Source organism: Vitis vinifera, chromosome 13 (assembly GCF_030704535.1).
Source record: "Vitis vinifera cultivar Pinot Noir 40024 chromosome 13, ASM3070453v1".
NCBI lineage: Eukaryota > Viridiplantae > Streptophyta > Magnoliopsida > Vitales > Vitaceae > Vitis > Vitis vinifera.
The window spans coordinates 16,647,134-16,670,454 of record NC_081817.1 but is presented as its reverse complement, the minus strand read 5'-3'; the positions used below and the strand labels follow the sequence as shown (position 1 = coordinate 16,670,454).

At 32.0% G+C, this 23,321-nt stretch overlaps 1 protein-coding gene across 1 annotated transcript in view; it reads left to right on the top strand.

Annotated features, from left to right (window-relative positions):
* LOC100254096 (protein DOWNY MILDEW RESISTANCE 6) overlaps positions 1-22,795 on the top strand; it is a 93,718-nt gene extending 70,923 nt beyond the window's left edge. Inside the window, exon 7 of the transcript XR_009467223.1 lies at positions 18,667-22,795. The gene's annotated coding sequence lies outside the window, so the exon portion shown is untranslated. The remainder of the gene's footprint in view (positions 1-18,666) is intronic.
* Positions 22,796-23,321: the final 526 nt, after the last annotated feature.

The window sequence follows — 23,321 nt, the reverse complement described above, 5'->3', positions numbered from 1 at the left end:
AGAGTCTTTCCTTATCCAAAGTTTCCAATGCCCTCCACCACTCTCAATATGGTGTGAATGAATCCTAACAAAGCCTCCTATCTATGGACTCCTCCAAAGACCTCTCTATCTATGTCGTGTGTGATCTTTCCAAGTCTCAATGGTAACCTAAAACCATGTGAATCTCTCCTCAATCTCCCAAAATCTTCTTACTTTCCTAAACAACCTCCCAATGGTCGTGTACTAATCTCCAAAGAGTCTTCTTCATCCAAGTCTCATCATGTCATGTATAACAATAAGAGTCTCTCTCAATCTCTAAAACCAATCTTCCAAATACCCTCCTAGTTGTGTATATATTTTCAAGACTTTCCAAAAAAGACATGTTTTCCTTATTTCTCTCATCTATAGCCATGTATACTCTTCCAAAGGCTTTCCAAACATTGATTTCTCTTCTTAATCTTTTCATGTGGCCATGTACATCCTTCCTAAAAGTCCTCTCCACTTTGGTTGCGTCCCAAATTCTCCTAAACAACCCTCATGCACATGCCATGCAAGGTGATATGAAATACTATCATGAAGTGTAACTAAAAAGATCCTAAAATACATCTAGATGAACTATCCTAAAGTGTACCTAAACTAAAAGGCAACTAATAATTTTCTTAAAATGCAACAATGTGAACTAAACCTAAAGTGTAACTAAGTGAGTTGAGCTAAAGTGCAACTAAGTGATCTAAGTTAAAGTGTAACTAAGTGAGTTGACACTAAGAAAGGTAAGTTAAAGTGCAACTAAGTGAGTTAAGCTAAAGTGCAACTAAGTGAGCTGAAACTAAGGTGTCACTAAATGAGTTGAACTTAAGGTGTCACTAAGTAGACTAAAGCTAAGGTGTCACCAAGTGAGATGAACCTAAGGTGCCACTAAGTGAACTAAGCTAAAATGTAACTAAGTGAGTTGAACCTAAGGTGCCACTAAGTGAATTAAGTTAAAGTGTAACTAAGTTAGTTAAACGTAAGGTGGAACTAAATGAATTAAGCTAAAATGTAACTAAGCGAGCTGAACCTAAGGTGAAACTAAATGAACTAAGTTAAAATTCTATTAAGTGAGCTAAACCTAGAAAATGCATCTAAATGAGTTAGACTTAGGTGTGACTAAGATTACAATTATTCCATAAAAATACCTCGACAACGAATCTCCAAAGGTGACTCAAAAATAGTAAATCAAATGAGTAATAATGGACCACCATGAGACACTAAAAGGTAACAAGAAGTGGAGGGGAACACATAGAATAACATGTGCTACTAGGAAAAATGGAGGGTCTATAGTATGCTTTCAGCTCTCTCTATATTAAATATCTAATAGGTTTTTTGAAGCCATGTTTTGTCTTAGATTACTTTCTAGAGAAGCCTAAGGTAGATGCATGCACCTTATTTGTTCGAGGGCTAGGGAATAGAGCAATCTAGCCCAACAGTTAATAGAATGCCTATCATAGTGGGAGTTACAAAAGTGTCCTTCATAGTGAGAATTACAGAAGTGGCTAGCCTCAAATATTCCTTATGTGTTAGTGGGTGAAACCAATGGTATACCTTAGGTTAGTAACAACACTACTGCTTGGGTTTTTAGATCATTATTACCTTCACCAAGGGTAACAAAAGGTTAACATATTTTTCCTTGTTAATTAAGGTTACTTATTCAAAATGCACATGTAACGCAAAATATAGTCAAATAAAAAAAATTGAAAAAACCCCAAAGTCCAATGGGATAACACCCAAAGAAGGAGAAGATGCGGGAATGAATGAGTGTATTTTAAAATTTAAATAAAAATTTATATGTTATAACTAACTTTTTCCCTACAAGTAGTTAGAGATTATCAATTCAATCAAAGATAGGCATTGCAAACATGATAATAAAAAATATAAGTGATGAGGCATAAAAGATTTTTATGTGGAAAATCCTCACACTAACCATGGAGATAAAAAAAACCTTGAGGTCTAAGACCCTTAATCTAAATCCACTATATGAGATCAAATTACATAGATTTACCTCGTCATTTTACCCTAAAGACTTATTCTCTCATACCTACAACTTGATCCACATCCAAGATGCAACAACCTCTCATTGCTTTAATGAATACACTTCAGCCTCACCGAAGGAATGAAGGTCTTCAACCCAATATTCAAAGCTTGAATTTTTTGAATCAGAAATCGAGAATGGTGTGGCTTGTTAGACTTTCTTTCCAAAGAAACCCTCTCTAAGGAAAATAAGATCTATTACCCTTAAAGGGTTATAATGAGGTATTTATAGGCAAGTTACCCAAAAAGTTTCAATTTTGGAAGAGCTCTTAATCAAATTTGCATGAAAAATCTCGATAAAATCACCATAACCGCTCGAGCTCAATGAAGGATTGCTTGAGCACCTCGAGCGCTTGAGCAGTAAGGGAACTTGAACAATGAGGAATGCTTGAGCGTTTTTCAACGCTTGAGCACTTTAGGCTGCTTGAGTGGTCCTACCTTTTTATAAAAATTTAAATGTAAGTTATTTTAAGTTAAAAAATAAGCTAATTCTCTCTATACCTTATAGGAACCAAATTTTCCGTAAGTAAAACCTTTTTAGACATACCCGTGACTTCCTGGTTGGATAAACAACAACCCTTGATCTTCAATAGAGAGAAAGTCACTATCTAAAATGACTTCTATGACCAAACATTAAAAGGAATAAAATTGCCAACATACATATAAAAGACTCAATGTTCTAACAATCTTCCCCTTTGATAAGGTTGTGACAAAACATTGTTACATAAACCCACCCGAACTCTCATAATGGAGTTTACATAACACATATTAATGCTCAATTAAAAATAAATTAAGGGAATGCATTTCATAATCTTATAGTACTTATCTTCCAATCCTGTAACATGCACACATATAGAAAACAATACTAAAGATAAAGCAATGTCTAGGATAAGATATGATCAAATCAATAGAATACGATAGTTGGAGATTTGTCTTGATGCTTTGTGAAAGCATGAAAAATGAATAGATTCCTATAGTGACTCCAATGTGCAAATCTAAGCTTGAGAGGAATAAAAATGTATGCAAATCATCCAAATATAATAAAAGCTTCATAAGACACAATAAATCAATAGTAAAACACAAAGGTCTATCTTCAACTAGAAAATAGGCAGTGAAGATCATGGGAAAAAATTTCTATGACTCAGAATAGTTCTAGAGAGATAGACAATTCAAACATAAATATCTTACAAGAAACATCCGTGTCAGGTATCTCTCTCAAATTTCTAAGTCATGTTGTTATAAGTTCATTTGGTTTCCTCTAATGTCTTAGGTTTAATTTTCTCCAATATTTAAATTAATTTCCCTTAAAAATTAAATGAATAAAAGAATGAATGAAATTAAATAATTCAAAAAATTACCAACTCACCATTTTATCAAGGAATTTCTTAATTTTCTTTTTATCAAAAGTAACCCAATCTATAGGGAATATATGATCAGCTTAGGATCTCACTCTTAGGTCAAAGCCACTATTAGTTTCAACACAAGCTCAATATTCTCTCAAGGTTGAGAGACAACATAATGAAACAACTTGGTGAGGTTGTGACTACTTGATAACCTTAAGTTATGACTCATCGTAGGTTCTATCAAATGTGTAACCATACATACTAGTACACTCACCATGGAAAACCCATCTCGATAGCCATAATCAGTCATCCCTCCAATTAGAAGGTAGTGCACTATAGCCTCTAATAGGTTGTTTAGATCCATGAACCGACTATGAACAAGTCATCTATTTGCAAGGAATCTCATGAATTGGATCTTCTATGCAACTCCTAATGCACCTAAGTCACATACAATGCAAAAGATGCAGGCTAAAGTGCTTACAAGATATAATGCATGGAAATAGGATAGATAAAAGTGAATTGGAACTTCATTAAACAAATAAAATCCAAGAGTTTATTACATCATGTCATGTTTTTTAGGGTTTTATCCTAATAGATTCATTGTAGGCCCTGTCCAGTGTGTATCTCATACATTAGTGCACTCACCATAGGAAACCCATTCCAACGACTAAGATAAGTTATCCTTCCAATTAGGATGTAGTGCGCTACAATCTTAACTGGATTGCCCAAATCCATGAACTAACTATGGACAACTTATCTACTTACAAGAAACCTATGACTTATATCCTTTGTCCAACTCCTTATGTACCCAAGTCACATACAATGTAAGAGATATGTGTTGAATGCTTAAATCAATGTCAATGCATAAAATGGATAACAAGGGGACAATTAAGTCTAACTTTTTTACATTATGTCTTGTTTTTAGGAGATCAATCCCAAAAAAACTTCCATTAGCCCTAAAAATAGACTGGGCACCACCAAAAAAATATGTTCCACAGTCATATCACTTCTCATAACTATCTCACAAAGCAAGTACTACTTTATTTATATGCATTTGCTCTTCTAATGGTACCTCGGTTCTTTAGACTGTGGCACCAACCTCCTATTATAAAAAAACATAATCTTAAAAGATAAAACCAAGAGAACTACACTTAAGTCAAATAGTTTTCCTTTTTTCTTCAAAAGCAATAAAAACCACATAGAGTCTACGCATACCTAGAGATAGACTTGTGAGAGTCCTCATCAAGCTGAAAGTCTAATTCTCGATACCTAACAAGTACCAACTCATCACAAAGACTCATAAGCATATAACCCTTTGTTCTCCAAAGATACTTGAGTATATGTTTGACATCCACCCAAAACTTTAATCCTAGATCATACTAATGTCTACTCACCATTCCTACATCAAAGCAAATATTTGATCTAACACATAGCATTGCATACATGAGGTTACTTATAACAAAGGCATAGGGCACTACCTTAATGTAATTTTTCTCCTTAGATATACAAGGACACTGATCGTGAGAAAGGCAAATCCAAACCTAGGCTTGGATTCCTATATCATGCGCTTGACCAAATGTTTTTCAGTGTAGGAGACATAACTCAATTTTCCTTTTCTTGCAATCTTGAAAGGCCTTGAACCCAAGAATATATTATGCCATTTCTAGATTTTCATATAGAACTAAGTGGACAACCAAATCTTAATAGATGAAAATATCCCTACATCATTCCCAATGAGTAGATTATCATCTACCTATAAGATCTAAGAGCACCATCATGCTTCTTTACGCCTTTTTGTATGCACAAGGCCCTTTGTTGTGAAAATGTCTAGTTATTGTATGTCATAAATGAGATGCACTGCAATGGATAAAAGTACTTTGATGGATTTGAGTATGACTATTGTTGAAGTGGTTTTCTATAGTGGAAACAAAATTTCAAACTATAACCTTTAGCTACAAACTAGCCACATAAAATTCGAGTTTTCCATCTACTCTTTTATTCATCTTATAGACTAACTTACACCTATAGGTTTTTATCTCTTTAGGTGCTTCTATAGGAACTTAAATAATGATAGAGTTCAAAGATTCTAACTATTGCTTCATAACTCCTTGCCAAGAATAAATACAAAAGTTGCTCACTACTTCATCATAATCCATAGGATATAAACCTCCCACTATGATAAGGTACTGGTGTTCTAGAAATCATATGGATGGTATGTCTCTAACACTTTAGATCCACAATATCTTGTACAAAAATGGGACTATCTTCTAATGTATCCCCCAATTTATATATATATCATTTTTTGTCTTATTCCTTATCATAGAGTCTTTATTAGAAATTTGAAATTTTTACTAACAAATATCTTATGATGATCCTAACTATAAAGGTAATAACCCAAAAATCCTCTTAAATATCCTATAAACTGGTATATCTCTTAAGAAAAAGAGGTATTACATAGTCTTTAAGACATATCTCCAAAAGAATATGGGAAGTAATGAGAAACCAATTATAGGACCTCAGACGCTACCAACTCTCCTAAAAGCAATTACTGTTAGGAAAGACGTATACCCTAGCCTTATAGTGCATTCACCCAAGTGCCCACAGTGAACACAAGGGGAGTTGATGGACGTTGTCAACCCTTCGGTCTACCAACAATCTCCTCTCAGCGACACCCCTAGGGTTTGAACCCGTGACCTTAACTTTGATACCACTTGTAGGACCTCAAGCCCTACCAACTCTCATAAAAGTAATTGTTGTTAGGAAAGACATATACCCTAACCTTATAGTGCATTCACCCAAGCGCCCACGACGAACACAAGGGAAGTTGATGAATGCGACCAACCCTTTGATCTGCAAATACCAATCATCAATCTCACAATGTTTATCAAATTTTAATATCTTCTTTCCACCTCTCCATTTTGAAATGGAGTCCCAGTACACATAACTGGGATATAATCCCATGCAATCAATGGAAACTAGACACACCACTTCAATCCAATCAAAGTGCCTAATATGTTTACCCAATATCCAATCCCATCTTAAATTCAATGGTTGTATCCAATGTATCAAATTTCTTATGTACATACCTAAACCTAGAGTATTTATTGGTAAAATGATGAAATACCCACACTTCCCACACATAAACACAAAAAGGTCCATACATGTCTGTATGCACTAACTCTAAACATTCCTTAGCTCTAGTCCTCTTTGTCATTTGACCATCTATGTGGGATTCGTAGACTAGAAAATCTTCTAAAAAAGAGTCTAAACTTAACCAATTTTTGGATCCTATTTAAATTAATATGACCTAGGTCTAGATACCAAATGTTTAATTAGTATTAGGTTCAATCCTAAGATCAAACTAGTCTCATCACTTGGATAAATGATAATGGAATACATATAAAAGAGGAAGATATTACCTCTCACTAACCTGCATAACTAACCTTTAAATTGAAGTTAAGGTAAGTATAATAATCCTATCATTTAACCTTCTTAGTTGTTGAAATCCCTGTAAAGACTTGCAGATAGTGGGTTTGGAATCTATCCACCAAAAATGGTGAAATCTATCATTAAATATTCAACAAAGAGAAAATGATGTATACTTTCTTTTTTCCTTAGGTAAATTGGTTCTTTTTCTAGTGTCCTAAAATATCACAAAGGAATCACCTACCCTTGATCTTGCTTTCTTATTCATTTTCTTAAACTTTTCGTATTTGATGTTCTTGTTCTTTTTCTTGGTAGAAGAATCTAAAAAACCCTGAACTTTTGTATGAACACCCTTATGTTCTTTGAGAATTTTTGTAACCATCCTAAAGGAAATTGACAAGGTCTTTAAGATTATATCAACTCTAATGTTCATTATAGTCATAAGGGTAACTTGTCTAAGTTGACCTGCCTTTACCACTAAATAACCCTTTCAGACCAGAAAAAGAATATCAAGATCGTTAGTAATAGACATATTGCTATTGCAACATATTATCCAAAGATTCAAGTATTAGACACTTAGTCTTCTAATCTATCTAATCCACCTTTGATACCATTCTCTTTTTTTTTGCTAGGTTAGTTCATAAGGAATAGCTAGTTCGACCTAAACTAGCTTCTATGCAATTGGTTACTATATCTAGAACAATCCAAAAGAATAGTTAGGCTTGGTCCAAAGTGAGCAAGAGAGTGATGGTTAAACCAACATGATATCTGTAACAAATAAAATAACTATGCATATGACATAATTGAGCATTCAAGGCAATTGGTAATTAATTTAGCAAAAATTTAGTTCTCTCAAACTATATGTCCTTTTACAAGGTATCCTAGTATTATAAAAATTAAGCCTATAGTGGGCAAGTCATGTCCTTATTACTATTAAAGATCATCTCAAATTGATCTCTTTGCCTTAACCACTAAGGTATCTAAAGGCAAGATCAACATACCTTTTTCTCTAACCCATGGATTATGCAAGTGGGACCATGCTAGGCAATTCAACCACTTCATATCTACTAATAAGTGTATAACCATTGTCTTTGAATTATCAATGTCACCAAGTAAGGAACCCCACCGGTTGGGTGGTTGATCTCACTATAGATATGTCTAGTGTTCTATGATTGGAGAGTTCAGATCCCCTGATTCTTTAGGCCTAACCCATCAGTAGGGTAGTGTTGAACCCAAATCAAGATAGACTCGATAATGGAATCCATAAGCTTTACTTAAAGCCCTTTCCCAGTTAATCTTTTGAATTAATTAAGATTATTTTAAAATCTTAGTGATTACCTTGATAAATAAATTATCTACTTTGAGAATTTCCAAAAATATTTATTTCCTAATTGGAAACCTAGTGTAATTGGAAAATGAATTATCATTTTCTTACACAAATCCAATTAATAAATATTTTACCTAGGAAATGTTTTCAAAGAAATTTATCTTCATCAAATTACTAAACCTTTTGGTGATAAACTTTAATGATAGATTTTCCGTAATGAAAATTTCCAAAATATTTATTTTCCAAATTGGAAACGCCGGTGTAATAAAGAATTTACCAATTTATGAGATTTTGAAAATCCTGACAATACTATCTAAGAAAGGAACTTCATTCTTATATTCAAAATTCCGCACGAAATTTATTTTCATTATACCTTTACTTTTCCAATTTAATAAATATTCTCATGAAAAATTCATAATAATTTATTTCATTAAATGCTAACAAAAACATAACTTTTTAGTAACTCCTTAATAGAATATTTCTCTATGACAAACTTTCAAAAATATTTATTTCCGTAAAAGGAATTAAACAATCAATTTTGGAAAACATTTTCAAAATATTTTATATTTCCATTAAATTACTAAAACTTCCAAAAATATTTCAATAACTCTTTTAATCATAAATTTTCTATCATGAGACTTTCCAAATCTGTTATTTATCCTTTAAACTAGGACTCCTATGCTAAAAGAATTGTTCTTTTATTTCTTATTCTTAAACTATCTATATTCAAATTGAATGTTATCCTATTTCTCTTATTAACAACTACTTGTTTAAATAAAGTCTTGGAAAAATTTTCCCATGAAAATTTAATAAGAATACCAAAACATTTTTCTTTAGGTTTTCACACTTATTTTGATAACTTTCTTAATTATGAATTATCTATCATAAATTTCCAAAATTAACTTTTTTTTAAAAATCGAAATCTTATGCAAAATAGGAAAAATATTATTTTATAAATATTTGGAAAATCAAAAGCTTTTTCTTAAAAGAAAGATTTTATTCTTAAATATCTCAAAAATTTGCGAAGATTTTAAATAAAATTAAAATCTCTAAGAATTATTTTTTAAAAAAAGGAAAGAAAGCTCTTAATCCTTTTCCAACTTATCTTTTCTTAAAATAAAATTTTCAAACCATGCACATTCCAATTTAAATAAGTTTTCTAATTTTGAAAAGTTCATGAAAATTTATTTCTAATTAAAAATACCAAAATAGCTTAAGGCCATATATGCAATTAATAAAGATAACATTCAATAAAAACAAGGAAATAATTAAATAAATATTTCTCATGTCCTTTAAGGATCCTGTTACATATTTGGTAATTAAAAATTAGGTAAAATCCAAACTACCAAAATAGCACTACAACCAAATATTAGGGTTTGTAAAAATTAAAACACCCCAAAAAGCCCAATTGCTGCCAAAAATGAGCCCTAAAAAAGGCCCAAAATCAAGCCCAAATGACTAAAACCAATTTGGCATGAATGCAATCTCGAAACAGCACGATCTTTGCCCAATCTTGCTTCAATCAATCATATATCTCTCGTCTCAACTCTGATTTACAAACCATTTAAAGCATTAAATTTTTAACTTCCTAAAAATTTCTAACTTCCTAAGCTTCAAAACCATAAGTGGTTTGCCCCAAGAAACTTATGGGAGACAACCCCAATTTCGAGTCAAAGTTAACACCACTATGATGGCATGGATCTCAAAACAAGAACTTCCAAGAATCTTTCTTTTTTCTTTAGTTACGATAGGATCTTAAAAAAGAAATTTCAGGAATCTTTATTTTCTCTTGAGTCACCATAGATGGATAATTTTTTTTTTCAATAATAAAAAATTCCTATGCTCCAATAATGGAGCTCACAACCTATCTATTGAAAAAACAATTTTTTTTTTACAATAAAATAAAAATCCTATACCCCTTATGGGGTGTATAACCCAACCTAGAGAATCAAAAGGCAAAGATCGTATCCATCTATATTCATTCAATTGAACAAATAAAAGTGAATTTCATTCATTTATCCTTAGGGATCTGGGATGAATAAAACAACCCTATAAAACATATGTGAGCATATCCTAGAATAGATCTAGTATGCAAGAACCTACCCTAGGGCTTTGTTGCTTGGAACCCTTGATTACTTTACTCCCAGGCCTTGGATCTCATAGGGTGCATGCATTTATCACTAAGGTTCTCTAAATCTAACATAATGGAAAACAATGGATTTAAAAAACATTAAAGAATGAAAATCTAGAGACTAAGAGACTTATACCTGGATCTAAATGTTCCCATGTCGAATCAAAGTTTGTGAAAAAGAAGCCTGTAGTTTGTGGAGGTCTCGTATACCCAAAGTCTTATGTCCAATGACTCTTATCATGACCTTGACACTCCAAATGATGGGTTTTGGAAGGAAGAAAGATTTGACTCTCTCTCTTTCTTTCTCTCTCGAGGTGGAAGACGATTGTCTAAAGCCATGGAAACCTTAACCCTAACCCTTAAGGAGTATTTATATGGCTCTATTACTAGGCTTAAGTGACTTGAGCCCACATGGGCTTGGGTCACATAATCTAGGCTAAAACAAGTCTTAATTGATTAATTAACCATACACGGTCATCTAATTAATCAATTAGCCCAATTTAGAGACCTTGTTTACTATCCCTTATGCAATCTTGTGTAATTACCAAAACACCCTTATACATATGAGTGAACCTAGAGCCAGTCCAACCTTCATTAACGCTACCATCATGGTATTTGAGCTCAAAGCATGGACAATTAGAGCCATAGAAGTATTGGCTCCCTTAGAATCCAATTCTGAAACTGATTCAACATCCTAGTATAGAGAGTTAGTACATCCCAATACCTTATGTAAATAACAATGAGATGAAGTTCGAGTCCGTGAGTCTATCCACTCCATGCGGACTCCCCATGAACTAGTGACCATAATATAACAAGGTAGTGTTATCACTATGGAAATTACCTTTCCAATCCTTGAGTTATCGATCTTCTTTATTATATGATCAACTGGCATAGCTCAAAGGGGCATATGTCAAATTCTACTAAATGAATTATTGCGGCCATAAATTTCATAATCACATGTCCTTTGGATCAACCAATGGGACAAGTTGACTCAAACCCATGAGATATCATGGTACCTCTATTGAGAATACCATTTCCACTAGCCTCCATCAACAATGACCCAATCCTTAGGAATACATGACCACTTTAGGGTCTCACCCATAGATCAAAACCTTCTCTTGATTTTAGCATAGGCTCAATATCTTCTCAAGGTTGAAAGGTCATGCAATATAGTAGCTTGGTGAATAATGACAATCGATAGTCTTACATCATGATTCACCATAGGTCCTATCCAGTTTGCATCTCATACACTAGTGCATTGTTATCTACTAAAGACTTATGTGGTCTAGAAACAAAGTTCATTGCAATATGCTTCCACTTCCTCTTAGGAATGGGAAGTAGTTGCTATGGCCCAATTGGGCACTAGTGCTCAACTTTGACTTGTCAAGTTAAGCATTGTGCTACAAAATGAGCAATATCTTGCTTTAATCCATGTCATAAATAAAGTTATCTTATATCCATATGCATCATAGTCTCACCAAGATGAACTGAAAATTTAGAGTTGTGTGCTTCTCATAGAATCTCTCTTCTCAAATCTCTAACTTAAGGCACACATAGTCTAGTCCTAAAATTTAAAATCCCATCATCTGAAAGTGTTAAAGTTGAGTTTAGTACATTTTTTAACACCATCCATGATTTGCACCAGATTTTCCCTTTATGATGACTTAATCCTCTCAATTAGATTTGACTAAACACCATGACTAGTCAATAGTACTTCAAAATCTAGAATTGTGAATTGAGCCTTCAATATCTTCAAATCACACAACAAATGAGGTTGTCTTCCTTATAGGGCTGCTAAATAACCACTAGAATTTTTACTCAATGATTAATTCCATATTTCATAAAAAAATAGGGTAATGATCAATGTTTTTAGAACCAGACTGGTCATTGAACCAGAAAAGTTACTAGTTCATAGTTCAATGGTCAGATCGGTGGTTAAACCTTGATCGAATCGGTAACATCATAAATATATAATTTATATATTATTAAAATTAAAATTAATTACAAAATTTAAAATATATGTAAAGAAATTAAATAATATTAATAATATTTATTTTTCATCTTTTATAATTATAAATGCATTTAAATTGTGCAAGGATTTTTTTTTTACATATTTATTATTATAAATTTTTTGAAAGCAATTAGGTTATTTTATTTTTAATTTGCACTTTTTCAATAGCAAGCATGAGGAACACAATGGTCACAACCACATTCCTTGTACTCAAGGTCCATGGTTTAATTCATCTACATGTGTGTGTGTTTTTAAATATAAAAAAAACTCAATATTTGTCCCATATCGTAAGTCGATGAGGATAATAAGACATTTATATTGTTCATTTATTGCATGGGGTAATGATTGTACCACACCCCAAAACCCAACTCATTAAATGTTTTCCCTAAGTGGGTTGGCTGTGTGGAAGAAAAAGAGAAAAAACTACCCTAAAACCAGTAGGTTGATTCACTGGCCTAGCAGTTTAACCGTCAATCTGCTTGGTTCGTAATTGGTTCAACATTTTTTTCGACTCAAAGCTTAAACCAAACTGGACCAAGTTCTAATCAAAAGTCCAATCGATCGAACCAACCGATCCAATCCATTTTCAAAACATTAGTAATGATCACATCTTTAACTTGATTTTAGCATTAAAAGCACTCTTAAAGTAAGTTATTAATTGATTGGAAGCCAATTACAAAAAGAAGAGTTATATCATAGCATAAGACCGCCATAAGGGTTGCACCTATAGCCTTGCACCCTTTTGCTATGAATTTGCCACTTCTAGGCCTTCCTCATAGCCCAACATGTAACCCTCACTTAAGCCCACCAAAAATCTTTTAAATGAGGCCTATTGCAACCTTTAAATGCTTGTGGGAAGCTATGAAAGGGAATGGTGGTAACCATCTTTTGGGGTTTGGATCTTCTCCATTAGAGGAGAAATTCTTACATGTTCTTGTTCGGTTCTTAGATTCAACCTTGGGAAGTGGCAATCTTTGAACTACTTTGAACTACTTTTAGTTTTAGGTTTCTTTTTATTTTCTTGTTCTTTATTTACATCACTACCTTAGTCTTTAATTTTTATTTTTATTTTTTTTACAGTGTAACTGAATCTTTTCAATACTTGTGTAACCAAATCTTTTCAATATTCTTGATTATTTCAATTTCATATTTGATTTAAGATTTTGATTTTCAATTTCTTGTTATTTCAATCTTTCAAGTTAATTTCCATTCAAAGTCTATTAAGTAGTTATTTAGGGTTGAGGAAATGGAGCCTTAGGGTTTTCCATTTTTTTATTGGAATGTATCCTTACATTCAGAAATGTTTTTAATTCAAAGTAGTTCGTCATTGAATCCCTTTAATTCAATAGAAAGAACCATATCTTAGTATTTGACAATAGGGGATTATAGTTTTTTAATAGGGTGTTCCAAGTACTTAATGGTAAAGTTATTTTTACTTGGGTAAATCTTTATGCAACTCTAAATACCATAATTAAGCAAATGGTTGAGACATTGGGAATTAAGAAAACATTAAATTTTTATACCTAATTAGAGATTAGAGCCTAGAGTACCCATAATATATTCCAAACACTTAATGGGGAAGCCATTTTGACTTGGAACAACCCTATGTAAGCCTAGGAAAACAATTTTCAAATCACTAATTCTGTAGGAAAAATTGGGATTATGTAAAGGGGATTTAATTGATAAGTGAACACTTCTAGTTGAGATATTGATAACAAGGATCATTCCATGGTAAGGAAAGGACCTTGGGGATTCTCTCTTCCTTAACTATTAGTTTCCATTAGTTAAAAAGTTTCAACTAATTCTTGTTTTTCATAAAGCCATTTTCCAACAACCTTCTTGTTATGAGTAAGATTTCAAGAAAGAGTTTTTCACCACCATGTTTCATTCTCTTAATTTTTCCATCTCACTTGCACTATTAGGTCCCTTCTCTAAGCTTCAATACCCACCAAATTCTTTATACATAGTTCAGTGCAATCACTCAAAGAATCAACAACTACATTCACCTTGCTATGTTAATATAGGATAGAACAATTGTAGTCCTTAAGGAGCTCAATCCACTTCATTTCTTGTATATGTAATTCTTTTTGAGAAAATAAATACTTTACGCTTTTATGGTCAGTGTAAATCTCACATGTTTCACCATGTAAATAATGTCTCCAAATCTTAAGGGTGAAAACCATAGTTGCGAACTCTAAGTCATGAGTAGGATAGTTCTGCGCATAACCAATAACCTTCTTAAGTTGCATTAATACACAACCAAGTCCTTAGTTGGATGCATCACTAATGACAACATATCCTCTTAAACCCGAAGGGATAGTCAATACCAAAAAAGTCACCAATATATTTTTCAACTCTTCAAAACTATGCCCCACATTCATCAGACCATATAAACTCAGTTTCCTTCTAAGTAAATTCAATTAGAGGTAGAGCAATCTTAAAGAATCCCTCTTTGAAACGTTTATAATAACCCAACAAATCCTAAAAAGCTTCTTATCTCAGTTATGATAGTAAGCCTTTTTTGTGATGACCCAAACTCTAAGTTCAGGACACCACAATAATTTTACATGTGAAATGCAAAAGCTTGACATAAGAGTGACCCAATAAGCTAAATTAATTAGCAACATACTAATAACATAACCTATCTAAAGTGGTAATTGAGCTGACCAAAAATTTAATTAGAAATTTGTCTTTACATACAAAAATTCATAAATCAAAATTATGGCAACTCTAGCAAAAGTAGTAGTAAATATAAGCCACTAAAATCCAAATAAATTAGTTTGATAACTAAACAAGTAAATAAACTTCTTGAGTCTTTGCCTATGTCACTCGTTCCCAAAATCAAGTGTACTTCTAAACATTTAATAAAATGAGTGAGCTCAAAAGCCTAATAAAGGGTAGAGATCAAGTATATTTATTTGAAAAAAATAAAATAAGGAATGTTTGTAACATGCATGAGTACAATCATATGAAACAAACTTGTATTACATATGTTATTTTAAAAAAAGTATCCAAATTATATTGTTTAGTCCGAAAGATTAGTTTGGTTTAGTCCATTGTAAGAAAGAGAGTGATAACATAAAAACATATATGATATCTATAATAAAGAATAACTATTGTGCATCTAATATAATTTAAAATTTAAGGCTAACAAAAATTTAGCAAAAATATAGAGTTTTTAAGATTATATATCCTTTTGCAAGGAATCTTAGTATTAGAAGAATCAAACCTACATGGGGTAGGTCATGACCTTATCTTTAGTTAGAGATCTTTTTAGATTGATCTCCCTTCTTAACCATGAAAGGTACCTAAAGCAAGATCAATATTCCTTTAATTTGGCCTATGGACTATGCAAGTGAGACCAAATGTAAAACAGTTATTAGGCATTCTAGAAAAACATTTCTCAATTGATTGACTGAAAAATAACAAATAGATTGATTTTTTTTTTCATAAGAAACAAGTGTTTCCACGACTTTACCACACAATGAATTATTTTCAACTTAACCCCTATTTCAAGGCCACATATCTTTCTGGCTAAAGAATAAAAAACTTTTTTAGTCATTTCAAAATCTAATTGATATGTATTAGTATCATGTGTCATAATGTAATGTAAAGCGTCACATCCATGCATTTATTTACTTTCATATACTAGATTTAGTGCATGATTTTCTTCTTAAGGCTCTAGCTCCTAGCAATGGAAGCAAAAGATACAAATTTTTAACAAAAGGATTAAAAGTGCTTTAGATAACTTTATCTCAAATTTGGACATTCCCAAATCTAATCCATGTGGTGAAGAAGAAGCCTAAAGTATTCGAAGGTCTCATACACCCTAGATCTTCTGCCCTATTGCTCTATCTTGATCTTGGCACTCCAAATGGTGGGTCTTTGGAAATGAGGAAGCTTTGGTTTTCTTCTTTTTGAAGGTGGAATACAATTATCTTGAGAAAATTGATGGAAACCATAACCCCTAAAGACTTGGGTCATTTAATTTAGCCCAAAATGGGTCCTAATTAATTAATTAACTTTAAAAAGTCATATGATTAATCAATTAGGCCAAGTAAGAACCATTAAGACTCATAGGAGTACTAACTCTCTCAGAATCTAATTTTAAAGTTTATTCAACATCCCACTATAGAGATTCAATTGCACTCCAGTATCCTATGTCAATAACAACAAAACAAAGCTTGGTTCCATGACCTACTATCCACTACATGCAAACTCCTCATGAATTAATGTCTATAATCTAACAAGGTAGTACTATCACCTATCAAGATTACCCTTTCAATCCTTGAGTTACAAATACCACTTATTATGTGATTATTTGAAATACTCTAGGTCTAAGTAGCATATGTCAAATTTCCACTAAAGAAAATGTTATGACCATAGTCTTCTAGATCACATGTCCTTTCGATCACCTAAGGGGATACATTATCTCAACCCATGAGATATTATAGTGTCTCCATTAAGAATACTTGTTATCACTAGCCTTGATCAACAGTAACCTAATCCAACAAGATATCTGACCACCTTAAAGTCTCACCCATAAGTTAAAGCCTCCTGTTGACTTTGACATAGACTCAATATACTCTCAAGGTTAATAGTTTATGTAGTATAGTAGCTTGGTGAATAATGACAATCAATAGTTCTATATCATGATTCACCATAGGTTCTATCTAGTGTGTAACCATGCATACTAGTGTACTCACCATGAGAAACTCATCCCAATGACTAAGACAAGCCATCATTCCAATTAGGAGGTTAGATTGCCTGAATCCATGAACTAACTGTGGATAACTTATAAGGTCTCACCCATAAGTTAAAGCCTCCTATTGACTTTGACATAGACTCAATATACTCTCAATGTTAATAGTTTATGTAGTATAGTAGCTTGGTGAATAATGACAATCAATAGTTCTATATCATGATTCACCATAGGTTCTATCTAGTGTATAACCATACATACTAGTGTACTCACCATGAGATACTCATCCCAATGACTAAGACAAGTCATCATTCCAATTAGGAGGTTGGATTTCCTGAATCCATGAACTAACTATGGATAACTTATCTCCTTACAAAAAATCATCCATGACTTATATCCTTTGTACAACTCTTAATGCATCCAAGTCATGTACAATATAAGATATATGGGTGTGTATGCTTAGATAACCAATTAAGGGATATGGAATAATAAATAGGAAGCTTAGAAACATAGACAAATAAATTTATAAATGAATCTTAATATGTTACATCATGTCATGCTTTATAAAACCTTAATCCCAACATCCATGCATATATCTCCTCATTCCTAACCCACCATGGGAGTGATGATGGACTCGACAATGGAGGCTATGGGCTTGCCTAAGGCCATCTCCCACTTAATCTTTTGAATCAATTAAGATCATTTTAAAACTTTAGTAATTACCTTGATGAATAAATTATTTCTTTGAAATTTTTCTAAAATACTTATTTCCTAATTGGAAACCTTGTGTTATAGGAGAATATCATCCTAAAAAAATTAAAATTTATGTGAGTATTTTATTGAAAAATAAATTTTGATAAAATCTTTACTCTCAAATTTTAAAATCTATTTTCATAAAAAAAATTCGCCTTCACTACACATTTTCCAATCTCATATTCTTACTCTTTGATTTTGACTTTTTTTTAGCTTACTACGTCATGTGCCAGGACAAAATTCCGAGATCTTTTCTATTCTTCGGTATAGTTCACTTTGTTTCATTCATTACTCATGTTTTCATGATCCATAAATTACACTCGTGATCTCTATCGAAAAGGGACATATTTGTAGATCCCTTATTTTGTCCTCTTGGTAGATGTTATCCAAGGTTGCCCTTGTTCATCCCTTAATACCTCATTCCACACTTAAAGTCCTCTTTATGACCCATGGTTGAGTCTCCATTGGTTATCCATATTCGGGAGGATTTTTAGGGATTCTTAATGTGATTATTTAGTGACCTTGAATTTGTAGCTTAAGATTTTATTTAGTATTGATTTTAGTATATTTAGATTTGACTATATTTTTCTATGACATAGTTTTAGAATTAGGTGAGTTTGGATCAATTTTGATTGCATGTGATAGATAATTTGATTTTTATGTGCAAGAAATGGAAATTATGATATTTAATTATATTGGTTTGATATTTTAATTGTTAATGGCATAATTTTGATTTTTTAAATTTTTGGTTATGTTAAAGTTACTTTTAATTTTTGAATTGCATATGAATGCATTTATATTTTATTTTGGATGGGAATTAATATTTAGTTTTAAAATTCTTACATGAAATGATTTTATTTTTTTAACTCTTCATTATACAGGATTTGCATGTTTAATTATTAATGCATGGTTTCTCTTTCTGTTTAGTGAGACGTTATGAACTGGAAGTTTGGAGAAGCTGGGGAGCAATTCTAGAAGATTCTCTACTCATGCACTGCTTTGGAGACATGTTCATCAGCAGCATAGGATTTTTTTGGAAAACCATCAGGGTACCAAGGGATGGCATACTGTCCATCATGAGGACCATGCATGCATCAATTCTACCTGTACACCATGCCACGTTATCAACAGCTTTCTAATTTACATCATCAACTTGCAATTTGGAGAACACCAACAGTAGACAAACAAGAGCACATTAGACCATGCACCTGCTGAACACGCGAAGAGGACACCTGTCATCAGGCAATTTTTTGAAGCTTTGTGGGAAGTCTCCGTAATAGGAATCTTTATGTTTGAAAGAGTCTCTGGAAGGGTGAGACAGTTAAGGGAATGGAGGAAGCTTGACATCAGAACGGGTTGTGGAGGGGATTCTAGAGGGTTCGAAAAAGGAGAGTTCGAGGAGATCGATTTGGAAAAAGGAAGAAGGATCAGCATCTGCAATTTCAGGGAGTCTCGCCATTTCCATGGATGAACGACACTTGCAGCGGGGAAGTCTCATCAATTCCGGATTATCGCTTGTGATCTTTTTTCTTGATCATTCTTATTCTGCTCCGACCATTGCCCTTTCATCCTCATTTCCAGATCAATAGACATGGCATCTAGATCAGTACCAGTACGCCAATTCCATTATCAGAACTGCACCAGCACTATATTTGTTCAAGGTGCATATCACCACACCTGCACCGCATAGATCATTGTAATTTTCTGCATCTTCAGATACACTGGTGTATCACCTGTCACCTGCGCCTACCATCTTCTTCGCTAAGCCAGACTCGATCATCACCAGCCACATACCAGTTCATCCACGCATCGGTCCAATAATGTCTCTAGCTTCGCGCGTCACCATTATCATTCCATGAACATACCAGCAGTTGAAGGAATTTCATAGGCGCATCACCTATGCATTGTACCAACTCGGGATTATATTGACCGATACCTCCATCTATGCATGCTCTCCATTATTTTTGGAACACCTCTGCAACAGAAAGAGAAAATCAGCTTTCACCATTGGCGTACCATTATCTCCGTTCCATTGACACATTATTCATTGCTCCATCTCTATCAGATTCATCCGTGCACCTGCTTCTCCATCAACAAACTTGCGACACCTCCATAGGTGCAGTCTCATACCTATAATCAGCATCATCACAGCTTCAATTCATCAATGCGCATGTTTTCTTTGTCCATGAGTAATGCAATCCCGTGGAGAAAGAAAGTGCAGCTTAGAGGTATGTGTATATATGCCTTTGATTTACTGATATTTGATTTTAAAAAGTTGAATTGAATTTTAGTGGTGGAAAATAATGGCGACTGTGGAGAATTATGAATGTTGAGTAAAAGAGAATAATGTTAGTATGTGAGTAAAAGTGTGGCCATGCATGCGAGAGTTTCTCAATGAGTAAGTAGAGAAGACAGTATATGAATTGAATTAAAAAAAATGAATGAATTTATATGAGTAATGGTATAGTCGAGGAAATTCATGGCTGATTTTTTTATTTTTTTTTATAATAATGAAAATCCCTGGAAATGCCATGTTAATGACTTTGCTTTGATTCAATTAAAATTAATCAATGAAGAATGTGGAATGATATATACAACCATGTAAATATGATAATTTTAATGGCTTATAATTTTTTATTTTAATATTAAAAATGGATAAAGTCAATCTGTAATTTTTTTTCCTTTTTGTGTTCAATCGCATTTTAGTTTGGCATAAAATATTTTATTCCCTAACTCTAATTTTTATTACCAATATCTTCTCTTTATTCAATTCTTATCATTTTGATGATTTTTGGATATGTATTAGTTTAGGTTGGGTGTGGACGAATAGGCCACACATGAGTGTTGTTAGATTTGACATTTAAGAAATTGTCTTATTAAATATTTGATTATTTGATAAATTATGATTGAGATTTGGTTAATTTTTCTTCAAACTCTTTTATCTAAGTCATTGGATAATTGCATGACACATTTGAACGAATATATTAATTTGGATTCATGACTTCTTGATTTTATGTTTCGCGTTAATGTATGCTTTTGGTTTACCTATCACAATTCACACACATTTGACACAATAGATGATTACTTGTGCTTGATTAGACACACACTTAGGACACTTTTGTATCATAATTCAAGACCTAAATTAAGACAATTAGTCTTGAATGCTGTTGTACCTTAAGTTAATATTCAGGACACTTAAGTTTCACATTGACACACTAAGGAATTCACTTACACACTTTTTTCCTTATTTGTTTGATGTTTGATATTTCATGAATTTTAATGATTTTAAAATTATTTTCATTTATTCCTAGAACAAAATGAATTCTCAAAGTTCATGTTTCCAATTCATCTTAGATCAATTAGGTAAAGAAATGTTAATTTTTGGAAACAATGCTACTTATTTATTTGATATGCATATTTAAAAAAGGTTTTAAAAATGAATTTTGGTTTTAAATATACTTGAGTTAAATTTCATAGCTTCAATCAATGGATTCTTTATAGATGAATGCATGGAAATTAAAATGGGATTTAATAGATCCCTACATACAAAATTTTCCAAACTATGGTTTTCCATTGACACTATTGATAGTTCACCATACCTTTGAACTTGTAAAATTAGAATATTACCATTTACAAACTCTTTAAAATTTTTCTAATTATTTCATGGTATTGTAAACTTCTTGAATTTGATTTTAGAATTTTGTTTGAGTCAAAAATAATTTTCCAACTAGTAGATATAAGTCAATTTTTTAGAAGGTTTAGTTTTCACTCTATGTTTGACACTCGGGATTGTTTTGCAAAATTAAATTATTAAACAACCCCTTTAATTTCTTTGGACATTTTTCTTTGATTCAAAACTTCTTAAATTTTATTTTTTGATGCATAAAATATTAAGAAATAATTTATAAAATGAAAGATGATTTTTTCTTCTTGCACTTACTACACGGGTATTCTTCTAATTCTGAGAGAAGCTTGTTGTGATCTTGCCCTGTAATTATTTTTCATATAAATTAGACGTACCAAGAGTTATTTGAATTTTTGTAGGATTTTTTGACATCTCCAAGTTAATTAAAAATAAATAAATTTTTAAATGCCTTGGAAAGATGCTTTATTCTAAACCTATTATGATCATTATGAAATTTGGTACTGAATGGGATTTAATTAATTAATTTCTCCATTGGATGATAAACTAGACATATAGCAAATATTTCTTGAAATTTTTTGTGATAAAATTCAACTTGTAGATATTTGTTTTAGATTTATTTTGTAAAGTCTTTTGTTTTGATCACTTGCTGATTTTTTTTTGTGAAGTAACCCACTATTTATTTAATTTGGCATTTTGAACCGTGATCTACACATGTTAAAGATGTTACTCAAATTTTATTTTGGTGAGATAACCTTTCTTGGTATTTATTTGGAATTTATTTTGTGAAAACCGATATTTTCCCCTATTAATGATAATTCATGTGTTTTTTTTTATAATTTGATCTCTTTTGAACATTCTTGTGAGCCTTTTTTACTATTGATTCATATTGTAAATGAATTATGTCTATTAGTTAGACTTTTATCAAGATTAAAATAATTCATTTGATATTTTATGTGGAATGATTCTTATTGAAAAATGTGTTAAGTAAATTTTAAATTTGGAGACATGATTAGTGCACCTTGCTCACTTGAGTTTATTCCTTGCAATCTTTCATTTCCTTGATTTGAGATGTTATATATATAGATTTAGCCTTTGATTCTTTTTTCTAGTTTATTATTATTATTTGTAAATTAACCTCATCTCAATGAAAGTACTATTATACACTATCAAGGTACACTTTCTTATCTCCTTATCACTATTAATTGGTGTGTTTAATTCTCATTGTCAATTTGTCTTGCTCTCTTTGACTTCTATGTTGCTGTATCTATGCTTCTTGATTTTGGGTGAAACGCATATTGTATAGTGTTGCTTGTAAACTAACTTTCTTGTTTTATGGAAGTACTTAGCATGCTATTAAAGTATGTCTTCTTCTTGTTTTTATTATCAATTTATTAAATCTCCATGACTCTCTTAAGTAATTTGTAATTAAGCTTTGATACATTCCATTAATTAGGTAGTCTACTAGTTCCCTGGTCAATTGTCATAATTACCTTGACTTAATTAGTAGAGACCTATTTTAGAGCTTAGAGGATTGTTACCTTTGGGTACCTTTCCGATCAGTAACCTGACTCTTGGACTAAGACTCAGGTTTTTAAATACACGTTTTTCCAAATTATGAGTCATTTTTTAGGGTTTTATTTCTTTTTTTTCTCCTTTAAAAAATAAAATAAAATAGGTGGCAACTCCAATATTTATAAACATTAGTTTTTCATTAAAAAACTAGTCTTGACAATGAGTGGGAATGCACATAAAAAATACAAGTCCACAAGAAACTTTAGTTCTCAAATTCAAAATTCCTCATAAATTTATTTCCAATTTAATTAATATTATTATACAAGGAATTTAATTTCATAATAATTTATTCCATTAAAGTTACTAAAATCGAAACCTTTAGTAAGTCCTTAATGGAAAAAAATATTCTTTATGAAAAACTTCA